Source organism: Chlorocebus sabaeus, chromosome 10 (assembly GCF_047675955.1).
Source record: "Chlorocebus sabaeus isolate Y175 chromosome 10, mChlSab1.0.hap1, whole genome shotgun sequence".
Lineage (NCBI taxonomy): Eukaryota > Metazoa > Chordata > Mammalia > Primates > Cercopithecidae > Chlorocebus > Chlorocebus sabaeus.
In genome coordinates, this window is record NC_132913.1 from 69968371 (window position 1) to 69989630 (window position 21260).

Below are 21260 nucleotides of genomic sequence, written 5' to 3' on the forward strand. Positions count from 1 at the left end.
TTCCAAAAATTGAGGAGGAAGGACTCCTCCCCAACTCATTGGGAGGCCAGCATCATACTGATACCAAAATCTGAAAAAGACACAACAAAAAACGAAAATTTCAGGCCAATATCATTAATGAACATTGATATAAAAAATCATCAATAAAATACTTGCCAGCTGAATCCAGCAGCACATCAAAAAGTTAATACACCATGAGCAAGCAGGCTTCTTCCCCAAGATGCAAGTTTGGTTCAACATACGCAAATCAATAAATGTAATTCATCACATAAAGAGACCTGAAGACAAAAACCAAATGATTATCTCAATAGATGCAGAAAAGGCTTTCAATAGAATTCAACATCCATTCATGTTAAAAACTTTCAATAAATTAGGTATAGAAGGAACACACCTCAAAATAATAGGAGCCATCTATGACAGAACCACAGCCAACATCATATTGAATGGGCAAAAAGCTGGAAACATTCCCCTCGAAAACTGGCACAAGACAAGGATGCTCTCTCACCACTCCTATTCAACATAGTATTGGAAGTCTTGGCCAGCGCAATCTGGCAAGAGAAAGAACTAAAGGGTATCCAAATAGGAAGACAGAAAGTCAAACTATGCCTGTTTGCAGACAATATGATTTGATATCAAGAAAACCGCACAGTCTTGGCCAAAAGCTCCTGGAGCTGATAATCAATGTCAGCAAAGTTTCAGGATACAAAATCAATGTACAAAAATCACTAACATTCCTATACATCACCAACAGCCAAGATGAGAGTCAAATCAATTCGCATTCACGATTGCCATAAAAAGAATAAAATACTCAGGAATACAGCTAACCAGGGAGGTGACAGATTTCTACAATAAGAATTACAAATCACTGCTCAAACAAATCAGATATGACACAAACAAATGGAAAAACATTCCATGTTCATGTATAAGAAGAATTAATATCATTAAAATGGCCATTCTGCTCAAATGATTCAATGCTACTTATATCAAAGTACTGATGACATTCCTCACAGAACTAGACAAAGACTATCTCAAAATTCATATGGAACCAAAAAGGAGCCGGAATACCCAAGACAATCCTAAACAAAAAGAAGAAAGCCAAAGACATCACGCTACCTGACTTCAAATGATGCTACAGGGCTACATTAATCAAAACAGTATGGTACTGGTACAAACACAGACACATAGACCAATGGAACAGAATAGAGAGCTCATAAATATGGCCACACACCTGCAACCATCTGATCTTTGACAAAGCTGACAAAAAAAAGCAATGGGGAAAGGACTCCCTATTCAATAAATGGTGCTGGGATAACTGGCTAGCCACATGCAGAAGACTGAAACTGGACCCCTTCCTTACAACATATACAAAAATCAATTTTTCTGTACATCTCTGACTGCCCATTTTATCAAATAATCTCAGTTCAACCCAGGAATTCTATACTCCTTCCTAACAAAATAATCAAATAGGAATAGATAGAAACTTTCTTAATATATCACAGCCCCAAAGCCAGGAGCATATAATAAGAAAATACCAGAAGTACCCCTTTTAAAGGCAAGTATGAGAAAAGGAAAACTGCTATCACAACTACTATTTCAGATTGTATACTAGGTATTAGTTGTAATGCCATTAAGAAAGAGAAAATATGGCTGGGCACAGTGGTTCACACCTGTAATCCCAGCACTTTGGGAGGCCAAGGCGGGGGCAGATCATGAGGTCAGGAGTTCGAGACCAGCCTGACCAACATGGCAAAACCCTGTCTCTACTAAAAATACAAAAATTAGCCAGGCATGGTGGTGGCCGCCTGTAATCCCAGCTACTTGGGAGGCTGAGGCAGCAGAATCACTTGAATCTGGGAGGTGGAGGTTGCAGTGAGCTGATATCACGCCATTGCACTCCAGCCTGGGTGACAAGAGCAAGGCTCTGTCTCAAAAAAGAAAAAAGAAAAAAAAGAAAGAGAAACTATTTAGGGTATGTGAATTGAAAAATGTCCTAATTGCTTTCTATTGCTTAATAACATAAAAATCATATCATATGATGTATACCTGCATGTGCCAAAAATTTAATGGGAAAAACAACTACAAATAAGATTTCAGGTATATTATTAAGGTAGCAGAATATAAAATTAATATACAGAAATCCGTAGAATTTATCAAAACAACCACCAGTTAAATGATACAATGGAAACGAGGATATTGTTTACTATAACAGCAAAAAATATAAAATGCTAAAGATACACTTAATAAAAAGTTGATCTCATACATGTAGAGATTAGTGGTTAACCAGAGGCTGTGAAGAGGAGGGAGAGGGGGAATGGCGAGGGTTGGTCAACAAGTAGAAAATTATAGTTAAATAAGAGGATTACGTTCTAGTGTTTCATTGCACAGTATGGTAATTATAGTAAACAATAGTATATTGTATATTTCATAATAGCTAAAGAGAGAATTTTACACGTTGTCACCACAAAGAAAAGATGAATGTCTGAGATGATGGATATGCTAATTACCCTCACTTTGGTTTCTTTTTTTTTTTTTTTTTTTTTTTTAGTCAGAGTCTCACTCTGTCACCTAGACTGGAGTGCAGCAGTGTGATCTCGGCTCACTGCAACCTCCACCTCCTGGGTTCAAGCGATTCTCATGCCTCAGCTTCCTGAGTAGCTGGGACTACAGGCACATGCCACCATGCCTGGAAATTATTTTTGTATTTTTAGTAGAAACAGGGTTTCACCATGTTGGCCAGGCTGGTCTTAAAATCCTAACCTCAGGTGATCGACCTGCCTCAGCCTCCCAAAGTGCTGAGATTACAGGCGCAAGTCACCGCACCCAGTTCTAATTACCCTAATTTGATCATTACCCGTTGTATACATGTATTGAAACATCACACTGTACCCATAAATATGTACATTACATGTCAATTACAAATAAGATAAAACTTTTTAAAAAAGGAAATGTAAAATCCTCCATGAGAAAAAGATCATTAAAACTCTTCTTAAAAACAAACAAACAAACAAATATAGACTTTAACAAATTTCTGGAGCTATTTCATGAAGAAGCAGACTCAGTATCATAAAGATGTCAGTTCTTTTTGTGTTAATTCACAGATTTAATGTGATTTTATTTAAATAATCAACAACTTTTGTCCTAGTGCTAATAAAATTGATTCTAAACTCCATATGGAAAAATAGGGAAGTCAAAATAGGACAGGAAACCCCTAAAATATAGAAATGGGTAGGGGGAATATGGGAGGAAGCAGCACTACCTCTACCAGATATTAAAACATTATCAAGTCTCAAAAATTAAAGTAATATGGCACTGGCATATGAGTAGTCAGACAGACCGTGAAACAAAATTGAATGTCCAGAAATAGAAAAAGTACACATGGAAACATAACATAAAAGCAGCATTTTGAATCAAGATAAAATATAGTCAGTGAGTTCTGCTAAAATGGCAAATAACCATTCTTACAAATTACGCCATTAAGCAGAATCACAGAATAAAACCCACAGGGCATATAGGGGCCAACATTAAAAAACTCCAACAGTGACTTTTTTTTTTTTTTTTTTGAGACAGGGTCTTGCTCTGTCACCTAGGCTAGAGTGCAGTGGCATGCTTACAGCTCACTGCAGCCTCAACCTGGCTCAAGCAATCCTCCCACTGCAGCTTCCCAAGTAGCTGGGACTACAGGGATGCAGCACCACACCTGGATAATTTTTATTTTTTTGTACAAAATTTACAAAAATTAAATTTTGTACAAAATTACAGAGTTTCACCATGTTGCCCGGGCTGGGACATTTGTTTTTAAGCTGGTAATTTAATAAAAAGCATAGCATAGTTTTATACACATTAAATAGTTAAGACATACATACATACTACTTTTTAAATGGCACTTAATCTTAAAAAAGACCTGAAGTTTGCTTGTGAAAGTGTATGTAGGAAAGATTGCAGCTTGTGAGTTACTAGGAAGTGGTACAAGGAGGATTCTCACAGTTCGTGATGTTTCACAGCTTTAAATCCTTTTGATGCAGGGAAGGCAAGTCTCAAACTTGGGGTGTAGCCCAGGAAGGTTCTTGGCTTCACCCAGGAAAAGAATTCAAGTGTGAACCAGTGGTAGAAGAAAACAGCCTTATTGAGGCAGCAGCACTACAGCTCCATGACTGCTCCTGCAGGGCAGGGCTACCCCATAGGCAGTGCACAGAGAGTAACAGCTCAGGGATAGTTCTGCAGTCTTATTTATACATACTTTCAATTATATGTAAATTAATGAGCAGGTTATTCAGAAATTTCTAGAAAAGGGGCGGTAACTTCCAGGTTACTGCCATGGAAAAGGGCAGTAACTTTCAGGTGTTGCCATGGCAATGATAAACTGTGATGGGGCTGGTGGGTGTATCTTATGGAGAGGTACTTTTGGTGCCTCTTCTTTTCTTCAGCCAGTCTTCAATCTGATCTGGAGTCAAGTCCTACCTCCTACTTCACTGGGTCCTATTTTGGGTTTTTTTTTTGTTTGTTTTTGTTTTGTTTTTTTTTTTTTTGGCCTTTGAGATGTAGATTCTTCAAGAAATACATTTTCAATAACAGCTGTTTCCTCAAAACTGTAGTTTGATACAATATATAGTCTACCTCTTCCATTCACATGTGTTTCACTGCTAGAAATTCTTTTTTAATTATTTATTTATTTGAGAGACAGAGAGAGAGAGAGTCTTGCTCTGTTGCCCAGGCAGGAGTGCAATGCTGCAATCAGAGTTAACTGCACCCTCAAAACCCTCAAACTCCTGGGCTCAAGCCATCCTCCTGCCTCACCTTCCCAAAGTGCTGGGATTATAGGCATGAGCCACCACACCTATCTGGAAATTCTTTTGTGGCCTTTTGTACACAGAAAAAGCCTGACAGCTGAAGACTTTGAAAACTATAGTGATGTTTAAAATTGCCAAACCAGGATCTTAAAAAAAAAAAAAAGTTATTCAGTATTTGTCAATATCTACTTAAGGTCTTTGTATACATATTACTCTTCCTCTTTTTTTTTAGATGGAGTCTCGCTCTGTCACCCAGGCTGCAGTGCAGTGGCGCAATCTCAGCTCACTGCAAGCTCCGCCTCCCGGGTTCACGCCATTCTCCTGCCTCAGCCTCCTGAATAGCTGGAACTACAGGCACCCGCCACCACGCCCGGCGAATTTTTTGCATTTTTAGTAGAGACGGGGTTTCACTGTGTTAGCCAGGATGGTCTTGATCTCCTGACCTCGTGATCCACCTGCCTCAGACTCCCAAAGAGCTGGGATTACCGGCATGAGCCACGGCACCCGGCCTACTCTTTCTCTTTGATTATAAGAAAGGCTGTTCTCAACACAGTTTGGTCTTCATTCTATATTCCACAATTTTTCCATTTCTTCTATTTCTTGAGACCTTTTCTTATTGACTTCACAGCATTTGAACTTGTTCCAGCCACGATGTTTCTTTTATTTTGTGGAGTTTCTGTCTACAATGTGAACTTCCATATGCTTTTTACCTGAGACAGATTGTTACAGAAATACCAGATATTTGGTCTAGGTCCAATTGCTTGCCACACAGAAGGCCAATCACTAAGATAAGCATTGCCAGAGAGGACTTTAATTGGGAGCTGTGTCTGAGGAGATGGGTGATCAGTTTCAAATCTATCTTCCTGACCAACTAAAAGTACGGGTTTATATAACAGGGAAGAAATGTAAACATATGTGGGAAAACAGTAATTAGGCAGGGGTAAGGAAGAAATGTTGCTCAACAGGAAGGAGGTAGTTGGTTAGGCAGTCATGATGGATAAAGGGTCTGGTGTCCAGATGCAGTGATCTAGTAAATTTCAGTTCCTTGATACTATCTGGGACTCCTGAGAGTTCATTTCCTGAAAAAGGAACTCAGATAAGACAATTATAACTTTCTCAAGTTCTAAGACTGGGAGGCTGTTTCTATGTTTAATCAAAGAAGCCTTAAATATCAGCCCTATGGAATAATTGGGCTGATTTCAATATCACATATTTTCTCAATTCCCTCAAAACTTTTACTATGTCAAGAATTTACCCAGTATTTACAGTTTTCCTTTATCATGCACTGCTTAGCATTTTTTAATCAGCCTGCTTAGGCACGTTTGGGAAGTTAAATGAGTATTGTTGTTGTTGTTGCTGTTGCTGTTGTTTAACATAGAAAAGTTTACAAATGTGTAAAATAATAGCAAAACACAACCTTATCAGATAAGATACACAGTGAACTGAGGTAGATGTCTGAGGACTATGTGTGTGTAGGGGTGTGTGTGTGCATGTTGTACTCCTCCATAGTGCAGCCCAGTTAAGCTGGGTACAGTTTTTTGCGTGAGTTTTATGTTTCTAACATAAAATTGTGCATAAGAAAGTGCAAATTTAGTGTTACAATCAAGCATATATGAATTGCATCGGAATATACGAATTGCATTGGAACAACTTTTGTTTGTTTGTTTTTTTGAGATGGAGTCTCGCTCTATGTTAGTTTCTGTGTTTAATCAAAGAAGCCCTAAATATCAGCCCTATGGAATAATTGGGCTGGTTTCAATATCACATATTTTCTCATTTCCCTGAAAATGTTACTATGTCAAGACTTTTCCCAATATTTACAGTTTTTCTTTATCATGCACTGCTTAGCATTTTTGAACCAGCCTGGGTGTATGCCTGTAATCCCAGCTACTCACGAGGCTGAGGCGGGAGAATTGCTTGAACCTGGGAGGCAGAGTTTGCATCGAGCTGAGATCACACCATTGCACTCCAGCCTGGGCAACAGGAGCAAAACTCTATCTCAAAAAAAAAAAAAAAGAAAGAAAGAAATGCAAAATGGTTCAACAGTGGATCATTTTGTAATACCTAAAAGAAATTACATAAAAATGATACACCAAAACTATTTCTAAAGCTTCATTCCTAAAATAAACTGCCAAAAATACTAAGAAAATGTATTTGACAATACCTATATGTAATACATGTACATTGTGTATTATATATAGTATACATTTTATTGTATTTTCTAGCCAATACAGGTGCTAATTAAATAGCTGAGAAAAAATAACCTACATCAATATTTAAACTAAACAATTCTCACCAAGAAAGAACACACTAGTTTATTTCTTACTCTGCTTTGAAGTAGAGACTACAAATCCAAACTGCAAGCCTTCTGTAAGTAATCACATCAAAAACAGACTTTCCTGAAGAAGAAAATTCTACAAGTTTTTTAAGATGCAAAATATATAATTTTTTTTTTTTTTTTTGAAATGGAGTCTTGCTGTGTCACCCAGGCTGGAGTGCAGTGGCGCAATCTCAGCTCACTGCAACCTCCGCCTCCCAGATTCAAGTGATTCTCCTGCCTCAGCCTCCCAAGTAGCTGGGATTACAGCCATGAGCCACCACGCCCAGCTATTTTTTGTATTTTTAGTAGAGACAGGATTTTGCCATGTTGGCCAGGCTGGTCTCGAACTCCTGATCTCAGGTGATCTCCCTGCCTCAAAAACATGTAATTTTTAATTGACCATATAAATGTTAAAATTATTAATTTTTTAAATGATGTACTACAGAGGTTATATTGGTGTCATTAATATATACGTATATAAATGACACATTCATACATTCCCAATGAGAAAGGGAGGAGTAGATTCAGAGAGACGGCAGAAAGAAGAGATTTAGCATTTAAGAAGTGCCCTGCGTGGTGCCAGCTTTTGACAGACATTTTAACAGCAGCAGCACTGTGGTTATTCTGAATATATATATATATATATATATATTTGGAGTATATATTATATATATATACACACAGAGAGAGAGAGAGAGAGAACAGATAGATATATCTCCACAAAGTAACTTTGTAAAACCTCAACTATCAGAAGAGAAACAGAGGCTTGCCTGCTTTTAATGCCTAATTAAACTTATATATATTAAAGAAATAAAATAAACCCCACTGCTTATTGTTAGTCTTTGTAGTTAACAAAAGGACATTCTCTGCTTTCAAAGCTCACTGAAGTTTTTAGTAAATCAGCTAATGATGTATTTGTATGCTATGTATAATATGTTTATGTAATACTCATATTCTCATTATTGAAAAAGTGGCATAGTTGACTATTCTTTTCTTTAATTATTTCAAAGGAAACAACACTGACTTTGGAGTCATACAAACTTGGAATTAAAATTTGGCATAGCATTTTGATAGATGAGTCACTTCGTGCAAGTTATTTAACCTCTCTAAAATTCAGTTGCCTCATCTATAAATTGTGAACAATCAGTACTTGCTATCATTAAAATGCCTGTCAAAAGCTAGGACCATGGGAGGGACTGCTTGAGTGCTAAATCTCCTTTCCTGTCTGCACTCTGTCTGAGTGTGCCATTCCCTTTCTTGCTGGCCTCTGTGATTAGAGAACAGACATTCAAGGCTCACCCTAAGCCAAAGTGTTACATCAGCAAAATTAATCAACACGGTTTTGCTTTTTGATGATGCACCTTCCTCCCCATCTTATGTGTCCATTTCTTTCCACTTCCCTAACAAAAGTCTCCTCTGCTAATTGGTAAGTGAAGCTGAATATATTATCCCTGCCAAGATAATTTGCATTTTAGTAAGACATGAAATCTATTCTACTAGTCATTAGAGCAATCTTAATCATCATATATCATATAATGATTCCATATCACATAATAAGCTTGATTTGAACCAAGTTGAACAGGCTTAATGGCCTGCTCTTCTAGAAAAATTGAAAAATATTTTATATACCCTTTTATCCCTTCCCCTCCAACAGGCAAGTTTATGGACTGGAAAATTTTCTGATCACTCCAGAAGTCATCTGCAAAGTAGGGAGAGAACTGAACTAAAATACACCTTCCAAATATACACAACAATAACAAAAATGAAAAAATTTATTAATATAATTACATGATTTTTCTTCTTTAATCTGCTATGGTAATGACTTATATGAATAGATTTCCTAGGGTTAAACTATCTTTCAACCTTGAAATGCAAAACAGTACTTGTTTATGGTTTATTTCTATTGTAATACATTGTTAAATTTAATTTGCTAATATTTTATTTAGATATTTATATCTATTCATGTATTTTTTGTTTGAACTATTCTTACTAGTATTCAGAATTAAGGTTGCCTTTAAAAAATTAATTGTGGCCATTTTGAATCCATTTTTGGTCTGAAATAGCAAGTAATAGAGGAATTATATGATATTTGAAAGTTAGGTTGAATTCAGGTATAAAACAATCTGGACTTGAAAACTTTTTAGGGTTATCTTTAAGAACCTTTCCTAGTTCTTACACAGTAATCAGTGTAAACATATCTGCCTCCTCTTGGGTCATTTCAGATAATTTATATGTTTCACTAGATATCTGTGATTATGTTTTACTTAATCAACGGTTACCTAATTTATTGATTTTAAAAATAAATCTAGTTTCCATTTTTATTGCCCCAATTATTTGGCACCTGTAGTCCTAGCTACTTGGGAGGCCTAAGTGGCATGATGGCTTGAGCCCACGAGTTTGAGGTTGCAGTGAGCTATGATCACGCAACTGTACTCCAGCCTGGGTGACAGAGAGAGACCCCGTCTCAAAAAAAAAAAAAGATAAGATTCCTATGAACCTTTGTTTCAAATTTCAAATATATATAAAATCAGTAAAGAGTATAGTGATTTCCCATTTATCTATATTCCCCAACTTCAACAAGTATCAATTTTGGTCACTTATATTCATTTAACTTCTACCCAATTCTCCCCATCCCATATCATTTAGAAGCAAATCACAAATATCATATCATTTCATCATAAATATTTGTATTCCTTATTTAATAAGGAATCTCTTTTAACATAACCACAATACTGTATTATTTGTATTTTCCTAGCAGCTAATAATGTTGAGCAGCCTTTTATGTGCTTGCAGGTCATCTGCATAACTTCTTTGCATAAATGTCTTTGGCCATTTTTAACAATGGGGTTACTTGGTTGTTTTGTTGTTGAACTGTAAGAGTTTTTAAATATATTCTGGACACTAGACCCTTATCAGATATATGTTTTTCAAGTATTTTCTTCCTTTCAGTGTGTTGTCTGGTCACTTTCTTGATAGCATTTTTTTGTTTGTTTTTTTTTTCTTTTTCTTTTTCAGATGGAGTCTCACTCTGTCACCCAGGTTGGAGTGCAATGGTGCAAACTCAGCTCACTGTAGCCTCCGCCTCCCAGGTTCAAGTGATTCTCCTGCCTCAGCCTCTGGAGCAGCTGGGATTACAGGCACCCACCACCACACCCAACTGATTTTTGTATTTTTAATAGAGACAGGGTTTTGCCATGTTGGCCAGGCTGGTCTCGAACTCCTGACCTCAAGTGATCCACCCACCTGAGCTTCCCAAAGTACTGGGATTACAGGCATGAGCCACTGCACCTGGCCTCTTGACAGTGTTCTTATAAAAACAAAGCTGTTTAATTCTGATGAAGCCTGTTTTATTTATTTCTTCTTTGGTTGTTTCTATCTTTGGTATTATATCTAAATATCTAAGAGACCACTGCCTAATCCAAAATCATGAAGATGTGCACCTATATTTTCTTCTTAGATAGATATCTTATATTTATGTCGTCAATTCACTCCGACTTAATTTTTGTATGTGGTGTGAATAGAGACCCAACTTCATTCTTTACCATGTGGATATCCAGCTGTCCTAGCACCATTTGTTGAAAACACTTCTTTCCCATAAATTGTTTTGGCTTATTTGTTGAAAATCAATTGACCATAAATTTATGGGTTCGTTTCTGGACTCTTAGTTCTATTGAGATGTATTGACACATATGTCTGTTTTTATGCCAGTAGTGCAGAGTCTTGATGATGCAATGGGCTTGGATGGATTCTATGCATGCAGTGAGTTTGCACTGCACTTGAGAAACACTGAGCATGGGAATCCACTCTATCTACACAAGCAGTAATGAAGTCTACTCTGGTCTGAGAAATGATCCATGTAAAAGGGCAGTCAGATTTGACACACAGAAGACACGTAGGAATAAAAGAGATCCATGAAGAGCTCTCTTCTGACAGGGGGAAGGGTCTTTACTTAGAGTTGGAAAGAACAGATCTGTGGTAGAACAAATGTTTACAGAAAAAGGCACATATCCTTGACTAACACAGCATGTTCATATGCTTAAAAAAAATAGGCCGGGCGCGGTGGCTCAAGCCTGTAATCCCAGCACTTTGGGAGGCCGAGACGGGCGGATCACGAGGTCAAGAGATCGAGACCATCCTGGCTAACACGGTGAAACCCCGTCTCTACTAAAAAATACAAAAACTAGCCGGGCGAGGTGGCGGGCGCCTGTAGTCCCAGCTACTCGGGAGGCTGAGGCAGGAGAATGGCGTGAACCCGGGAGGCGGAGCTTGCAGTGAGCTGAGATCCGGCCACTGCACTCCAGCCTGCGCGACAGAGCGAGACTCCGTCTCAAAAAAAATAAAATAAAATAAAATAAAAAAATAACTCAGGAAGAAGAAAAATTCAGGAGAAGAAGAGTAATTGATGGAAGCAGACTTCTGAGAAAATGGATTATGGAACCCAGAGCTTCAGTGGAAGAATTGAAAGACTGTTGATATTACATAGAGGAAAAAAAAGTGGGGGGCAACAGTTGTTTTTTTTTAAAAAAAGAAAAAAAGACAAGAAATACAAAAGAAATTATAAAAATGATTGTGTATGATGATGGGATTATTGATGCTATTTCTACTTAACATACTATCCCATTTTTTGGAAAGTAACATATTATTTTTATAATCTTAAAAATGGTTACCACTATAAAATTTATTTTAATTCAGAAAAGCATTTAGATTACAAAATTAAAGAATTTAGAAACTATAATTGGTGAGTATTTCCATTGTTTTCTTTGAAAGGAATATTTTAAATTTTTATTCCTCGCATGATTTAAAAGACAAGCATGGTTAGACTGACATGTAAGGGGCTTGGAAGTCACCACTGCATCCTAACAACAAGTAAAAGGCTGAGAAAAATGAAAAATCAACAACTCTTCTTAAATTCATAAGAGAAGAGAGGTCAGAGGGCAAACCACTGCCCCCAAACTTGAGTCACAATGTACCAAACCAGAAAACATCAAGCAGAACCTTTCATAGGAACCAGCATGGAGGTAGGAAAACTTAAACCATAATTGCAAATTGTAGGAGGTTCAGTGTGGACATGTCTGAGAGTTTAAAACTCATTAAAATTTAAAATTTCTGCTCTGCAAAAGAGAATGAAAAGATAAGCCACAACTGGGAGAAAATATTTGCAAACAATGTATCTCATAGAGGACTGCTATCCAAAACATACAATTAAGAAATTGGCCAAAGACCTTAACAGACACCTCATCAAAGAAAATATACAGATGGCAAATAAACATATGAAAAGATGTTCCATGTCATATGTCAATAAGGAAATCCAAATTAAAACAAGATACTACTATACACCTATTAGAATGGCCAAAATCCAGAACACTGACAACACCAAATGCTAACAAGTATGTGAGACAACAGGAACTCTCCTTCATTGCTAGTGAGAATGCAAAATGACACAGCCACTTTGGAAGACAGTTTGGCAGTTTCTTACAAAACTAGACATACTCTTGTCATAAGATCCAGCAATTGCACTCCTTGGTATTTACTCAAAGGAGTTGAAAACTTATGTCCACACAAAAACCTACACATGGATATTTACAGCAACTTTATTCATAATTGCCAAAATGTGGATGTAACCAAAATGTCCTTTAGTAGACGAATAGGGAAATAAACTATAGTACATCCAGACAATGGGATATTATTTACTGCTTAAAGGAAATGAATTATCAAGCCATGAAAAGACATTGAAGAAACTTAAATGTACATTACTAAGGGAAAGAAGGCATTCCGTAAAGGCAACATACTGTATGATTCCAATTACATGACATTCTGAAAAGGCAAAACTATGGAGATAGTAGAAAGGTCAGTGGTTCCCAGGGTTTAGGAGGAAGGAGAGATTAGTAGGGAGGAATGAGTAGGCAGCATACAGAGGATGTTTAGGACAATGAAACTACTCTGTATGATACTAGAATGGTGGACCCATGTCATTATACATTTGTTCAAACCTATAGAATGTATAACACCAACAGTGAACCCTAATGGGCTTTGGATAGTAATGATATGTCAATGCAGGTTCATCAATTGTAACAAATCTACCACTCTGGGAGGGGATGTTGACAATGAGGGAGGATGTGCATGTGTGGGGACAGGGGGAATATGGGAAACCTCTGTACCTTCCACTCCATTTTGCTATAAACCTAAGACTGCTTTAAAATAAAGTCTATTTTCAAAAATTTCCTATGAAATGTATGAAGCATGAAGCAATATAATTTGTTATAGATCATTAGGTCATAAAGTCTAATGTTTTAAGTTTAAATCATATAACTACATAACAATAAAAAGGCTCATAAGTATTTCTCAGGACAAAATTTGTCTTAGATTCTAAGCACTGATTTTTATCTCTCATTTTTTTCTGTCTTGAGCTTGAACTGATCACTATATCAATTCTAAATGTTACATATAAGCTTATCGTTTGAGAAATGTCAAAAGGCCAAACTGCCCCAAATCTCAACTCCTCTGATATACCAAGATAGCTGAAATTCCCACCATGAGAGTCATTCCCATCTTTTAAGTGATTATGTCTGCAGAAAGCCTGTACTAAAATACAAACGTACTTGGGGGAGGTGGGGCTCATGAAGGCAGGAGCACTCAACAGCACAATGGAAAGAACATGGACCTTGGGGTCTCACACACCAAAGTTTGAATGTTGACTCAGCCACTTGCCACTTAACTGTGTGACCTTAGGAAATTGCTTAACATATCTGAATCTCAGCTTCCTTATCTACAAATATGATTCTAGTTCTCACAGTATTCTTTCAAGGACTATTTGTGATAATTTGGAGGAATGAGGGATCTGAATCCTAGATCCCTTCCTCAGTTTCCATGAGGACACTGCTTCCCTGCCCTAGTCCTTCCCCAGGGGAGAAGTGGCTGACCTGATTGAATGTACAGAGAGGACCCTCTCCATAGAACTACCTTGACCAGAAGGCAAAACACCACGTTGCCAGGTGGACAGGTGATGGTCTCTCTTTCATTCTCTCGGGCCTGCTTGCTTGCACAGTAAGTATCTGTGTTTTTTTATTTTTATGTGAGAAGCAGACCAAGAGAGGCCTGCTTTGTCAACCCCAGCTTCTCTGCTGTAGGCAAGTAGATAAATCAGTGACACTTGGATTCCAAAGTCTAGGCTTGGAGGGAATTAGGAGGCATTTCACATACCTCAACCCAGCCCTAGCAGTACGGCTAAGACATTGAGCCCTGTTTGACTCCGGTCTCTGCAGCTATACTCTGTTGACCGGAAAACCCTGTTGGGGAAAATAGATGAGTGCTACAATTCAGGCAACAAATCCCACTGTGTAATTCCAATAATAATAAATTTGAAATAACAATCAATGTGCCTGGAGCCAAATAGGCACTCAATAAATGTTAGTTCCTATCCCGGCCCGCGGGATTGTCGAAGCAGGCCCTGGAGGAGGGAGTGGGAATTTGGGGAACAAGAGACACGAGAAATGGAGACAAGACAGTGCTCTGATCAAGTCTCGTTTAATGGCAGTAATGCAGTGCCTTATATACACTTGGAGAGGAAGGGGTTGGGCCAAGGCAGAAATGATCTCATTTCAGAGGGCGCGGCCAGGCAGGTTTCGGTTTCAACGGTCGGTGGTCATGTTGCGCCTGCGCTAGGAAGTAACCATTTTGCTACGAAGTAACAATTTTCGCGCCCGCGGGAAAGATGGGTGAAGAAGAAGCAGGAAGAGCGCCATCTTGTGTGAGGTATTTAATACAGGGAAAAAGACAAATCTGGGAAGGAGGTGAGAGGTGGAAATGAATAGAGCTCAGGCGTCTAATCGTCAATAATTACTCGCTATGGCCGGGGCGCACAGCTCCGGACAGGTTCCCCTTTTTATTGTTTTATGACAAGAAAACGACCCCCCGGGAACTGCGCCTGTCTTAGGTTGGGTCAACTCATCCCCACCTTCTAGGCCCGTCATGGGATAAGGCAGCAGCAAAGGCGGCCCTCCTGTCTTAGGCTCCGGTGGAGATAGTGTCCTCTTACCCGTCATTGACTGTCCAGTTCAGCACACAGGGGAGGTGGTCTTATTGAGGTAAATAAGACTCACCATTTTCAGTCATCTCAAGGCGATGATAATGGACCTGTATAGGTTTGGCCTGGAAGGCCTCGATTTGTTTTCTGACGAATGCCATAAGCTTATTAAGGATTATAGGCCCGAGAGTGAGGAAGAGTAGAAGAGTAAGTAAAGGACCAAGAAATGGCAGGAGATAGGGGAGAAGTCCATCGAGTCCTGTCCACAATGGATTGGCGGCTAGGCCCTTTCTGCGCTTTTCTAGTTCTTCTTGTAAAGTCTTTATCTTATCTCTGACAATTCCGGATTTGTTGGCGTAAAAACAGCACTTTTCCTGTAAAGCCAAACAGATCCCTCCCTGTTCTGCTGTTAATAAATCTAGACCTCTTCTATTTTGGAGAACTACTTCAGCTAATGAGTCTACTTGGTCTTGTAAATCTTGTATAGTACTGGATAAGGTCTGTACATCTGAAATTAATTGGTTGGATAATTTAGTATATTGGGTTAGTGAGACCCCTAGGCCTGTGGCTCCTGTGTCTATTAGTCCAGTGAATGCCTTCCCGTCTAACCATAAGGTTAGAGAGGGTTTTTGATTTGTAATTGGTTGCACCCAATATATGTCTGATGATCCGAAACCTTTTATATTTCTATTAGAGTGTTGAATATTATTATTTGTTTTGACCAAAGGTAGCAGGATTAACTGAGCTATTCTAACTCCTTGAGGGACAGTAATAATACTATCAATAGCTCTGGCCATAATTTTAATTTCTCCTTCATAATCATTATCGATAACTCCAGGGAGGACTTGTAAGCCTCTCATGGTGACACTACTTCTTCCCAAAAGCAGCCCAAGAGTGTTAGGTGGTAAAGGTCCATATATTCCAGTATTTAAGGTCTGTGGTCCCATTTCAGGTGTTAGTACTGTGTGGGAGGTGGAACTGAGGTCCACTCCTGCACTTCCTGGGGTTGCTCTACTAAGTTTTGAAATGGATTGCTGTTGCTGGCTGGAACAAAGCTGACTGCCCCATATGCTTGTTTCGGGGCCTGAGGCTGGCCCCTCATCCCGTTTCCCTGCCTAGGGGATAAAGGATTTCCTTGACTGTCAGTTTTAGATTTACATTCGTTTGCCCAGTGCCTTCCTCTTTTACACCTTGGGCAAAGGCCTGGAATTTTTGCTTCTGGATTTTTATTTTGGTTTTCATGGCAATCTTTTGCAAAGTGTCCCCTTTTACCGCATCTAAAACATCCCCCTTTATCTCTACCTTTGTTAATGAGGAAGTCTCTTACTGTTTGGCCGCTAAAAGCGGCGGCCATTGCTAGGCCTTGTTGATATGAGGGCCCAATATCTGAACAAAGGCGAATGTATCCTGTTAAATCTGTTTTCTTTCGATAAGGTCTGATTGCCGCTTGGCAGGCGGGGTTAGCGTTTTCATAAGCTAACTGTTTAACATAATCTACACCCGTTTCTGCATTTCCAAAGATTCTACCTGCCGTGGTCATAAGCCTATGCACAAAGTCTGAAAATGGCTCATCGGGTCCTTGTTTAACCGCCGTGAGCGAGGCCCCTGGATCTCCTTTAACGGGAAGTTTTCTCCAGGCTTTTGTAGCGGCAGCCTGGATTTGCGAGAACAATCCAGGATCATATTGCATTTGGGCCTGAGTGTCTGCATAATTACCTGAACCAGTTAACATATCAAAATCCCAACCGTTTCCTGCCTGTTGATTTCTTTTAGCCGTGTCTCTACAATTTTCAAAGAACTCTGACTTCCAAATTAAATGGTCTCCCCCAGAAAGGACTGCCCTAACTAAGGTATTCCAGTCTGTAGGAGTGAGCCAATTCTCAGCTACAGATTCCACTATAGCAAGAGTATATGGAGCAGTAGCCCCATACTGAGAGGCAGCAGTCTTTAACTCTTTTATAATAGTAAAGTCAAATCCAGTATGATGCCTCCAAGCCTGTCCCCGTTCATCTATGGTTTCAGTGACCGGAAAAACGTCTTTGGGGGAGGAGTCTTCTCTATGTCGGCTAGCAACTAACCCCCCTTTTTGAACATGTTGTCCAGGCCGCTGAGGTGGGCGCAAGGAACCCTCCATAGCGTCTGAGTTGGGTATTTTTTCATTTCCTGTCTTTAGCTTTTGGAGCCTAATTATCAATGATTGATGTAACTCTTCAAGTTTAATTTGTTCCTCTAGTTGAGCAATTTTTTGTTTTAATTCTTCTTTGGGATCTATTGCTGCCATAACAATGGGCGCAGAAGCCTCATTACGTGTCCCATTATATGGGGGTGGGCGTGAAGTAAAGGGAGGCAAATCAGGGTTGTGATATTTAGCCGCCTCTTCCTCTAAATCATCCCAATTTATGTCTGATTGATTAGGCTTATTAATTTCCTCCTCTTTTTGAAGCATCTGTAAAATTGGGTATTTTTTTGGTTTGTTTTCGTGTGGCATTTCTTTATCTGTTACAGAAGGAGACTTGATTTCCTCATGATCACTTTCGAGGGAAATGAGATCCTCCTCAGTATCTTGCGGAGGCTTTGTAAGGTTAGAGCGGGAGCTAACCTTTAAAATATGCTCTGTCTGAGCGACCGCAGCCATGACTTGCGGATCGGCCTCCTTCTTATCTATTAAATCTCTAATGAGGTTCCAATAAGAGAAGGCGGTCACAGGAATTTTTTCTGGCCCAAAAGTATTATAATAGTCCTGAAGACAATCCCCTACTCTACGCCATCTTTTAATATCAATAGTTCCTTCCTGTGGGAACCAAGGGCAAGTGTCTTTTACAAAATCAAAAAATTTAAACAAATCATTACCTTTAACCTTTACTCCTCGTATCTTTAAAGCCTCTTTTAATTGTCCTACATAGATCTGATGTTGGCTTAATTCTTGTCCCATTTCGGACGCGTCACTTACCTTCGATTCTGACACGGCAGGTTCCCGCGGTGATCGGAAGAGTTCACTTTCTTTTGTCTTCGTTAGCGGTCGACCGTCCTTTGGCGTCCTCTTCCTCACGGAGTCCCTCGTTTCCAGGTCCCTGTTCGGGCGCCACATATCCCGGCCCGCGGGATTGTCGAAGCAGGCCCTGGAGGAGGGAGTGGGAATTTGGGGAACAAGAGACACGAGAAATGGAGACAAGACAGTGCTCTGATCAAGTCTCGTTTAATGGCAGTAATGCAGTGCCTTATATACACTTGGAGAGGAAGGGGTTGGGCCAAGGCAGAAATGATCTCATTTCAGAGGGCGCGGCCAGGCAGGTTTCGGTTTCAACGGTCGGTGGTCATGTTGCGCCTGCGCTAGGAAGTAACCATTTTGCTACGAAGTAACAATTTTCGCGCCCGCGGGAAAGATGGGTGAAGAAGAAGCAGGAAGAGCGCCATCTTGTGTGAGGTATTTAATACAGGGAAAAAGACAAATCTGGGAAGGAGGTGAGAGGTGGAAATGAATAGAGCTCAGGCGTCTAATCGTCAATAATTACTCGCTATGGCCGGGGCGCACAGCTCCGGACAAGTTCCTCTCTCTCTTCTTGAGAAATTCATCAAGTTGAAAATATGTTCAATTTTCTGTTAAACTCCTCTCAGGTATTGGAAGAGCAGCACTGAAGGTTAGTATTTTCTCCTAGTTGTGCTGCTGCTAAGATAACAAATATAAGTAACAGAATGCCAGCTCCCATATACAGTTCTGACATGCCCTGTTGCCATTCCTAAAATACGGCTCCTCCTCAGTCCAACCTTCAAACACCAGATTTTAAAGAGCTGATTAGGATTGTATTAGGAGAAAGTGGTTCTTTATCATCTACTAAAAAAAATCCTGCAGGAATATATCTCAGGCTCTTGGACCCTGAAATCAGCTCTTGGGAGTGTATATTAAGGTAAGAAATCTGAAATAGCAAAGGCTGATATTATATCAGCAGAATGATATTTACATCAGCACTATTTCTATGAGCAAAGGAAAACCTGGAAACAACTTTAAAAACTAAAAATAACTAAACAGTAGTTAAATAAATTATGCTAACTCCATCAGTAAAATATTATATACTACAGCATTATTAAACATGCTTATAAAGATTATGTTATGGAAAATATTTGTTATGATTTTGAATAGAACAAGCAGAATAAAAAATAATTTTTCATTATTTTACAGATTTGTAAAAACTGAATGATAGACATAAAAGTGCACATAGTAATTATATTAGCGTGGTGAATTTATTTTTCCTTTTTCTACTCTTCTTTTATATTGCCTATTCTTATGGAAAAATATTTCTTTTTAAAGCCCAGAGACATTTGCATGCAGTGAGCACAAAACATACTCCATCACCAAGGCAAAGGGATAAAACTGCCTGGCTATGACTTCATTCCCCCCTTGAAGGCTGTTCTTAATGTTCTTTTCAAGCTGATTTCATCTCTAAATGCACTCATGTGGGAGAACATAAGAACACAGTGCATTTGGCCCTGAGACCTCTAGTTCCCAAGGAATGGCTACAGACACTTGGCAATATTTGTCAACTAACATGAGGATCAAGCAGTAACACTGTTATTCTTAAGCATTAAAGACCTCTTGTCTATCCCTGAGGTAGCCCTTTATCAGTAAAAATAAATGCTGTATAGATCCCTGTTTAACTCAGATCTCTTTTTATCATAACTCAAGGTAAAAAGGGATAGGTGGTAATATTCTCACTCCATAAAGGAAACCAGGGTAGGAATTGTTTTCATCAAAGTAACTAATGCTTCTAGGCGAAGCACTGCACTAATAAACTGACTATCCGTACCTTCAGACAGCAAATCATTCTATTGCTTTTCCCAGTAAATAAATGGGTACAACCAGCCGATTGTTTGAGGTTCACTAAGTGTCACATTTTGGTAAATACACCAAATTTCAGAACCAAATTTTTCTTACCTTTTGGTTTATGAAAATTGATTTTATCAACTCACTGAAGAATAAAGCACTGACAACTTTGATACAAATAACATAGTTTACAATAAACTTTAGCATGCATAAACAGTAATAGTTTATTTTATAAGAATGCAGATCTATTATTTTCTTCTGTAAGACATTTGTTATTGGATTTGAATTAATTCCTCTTCAAAAAAATAGACTATAGGAGGCTAGTTAGAGTATGTAGAATTTTAGATGACAGTTACAGGCTCTTAAGAAATATTTCCACCATGCTAAAAGAGCATGATGTCATTCTGAGCTGTAAAAATATTTCTGTATAAAGAACAAGTTTATTCGTTTTTCTTTGACGTCACCATTTGTTGAATGCTTACTGTGTACCAGGCTTTTTAAAAACAAGGTTTTTTTTAAATAATTCTCAAAGCAATTTTGGGAGATAAACAGAATTATTATGGCTGTTTTACAAAGAAGGAGACAAGAGGTTAACCAATTTGTCCAGAGTTAAAGTGGCATAGCTAGGATTCCAACCAGGCCTGCCTCTTTTTCCTATAATCCCTGCTCTTGACCATGAGGCTCAGCTGGCTATCGGTGCTACTGTCATCTAACCTGTTTCTCTTCTCTTGGAAAAAGATGGACAAGACTTTATTCTCCAGCTTTCCTTTCTCTATGAAAACTATTCTAATGAGGAAAACCACTTTCTCATTGCCTCTGTCATCGTACCACTCTTCTTGACATTAACACAAGTGCTTTCATACTAGGTCACATTTCCCAAGAATAAAAACCAGTGATTTACTCTCATGCTGGCTGAATTGTAAGAACACCTACTCTAGTGGCTTAACTGTTTCCAACATACAACATACAACAAATTTGTTCTAAAATTTCCCATTTAAAAAAATATGTAGGCTGGGCGCAGTGGCTCACGCCTGTAAACCCAACACTTTGGGATGCTGAGGTGGGTGGATCACTTGAGGTCAGGAGTTCGAGACTGGCCTGGCCAACATGGCGAAACTCTTCTCTACTAAAAATACAAAAGAAATTAGCTGGGTGTTGGTGGGAAGTGGTGGTTCACTCATGTATTCCCAGCACTTTGGGAGGCTGAAGTGGGCGGCTCATGAGGTCAGGAGATCGAGACTATCCTGGCCAACATGGTGAAACCCCATCTGTACTAATACAAAAATTAGCCAGCTGTGGTGGTGGGCACCT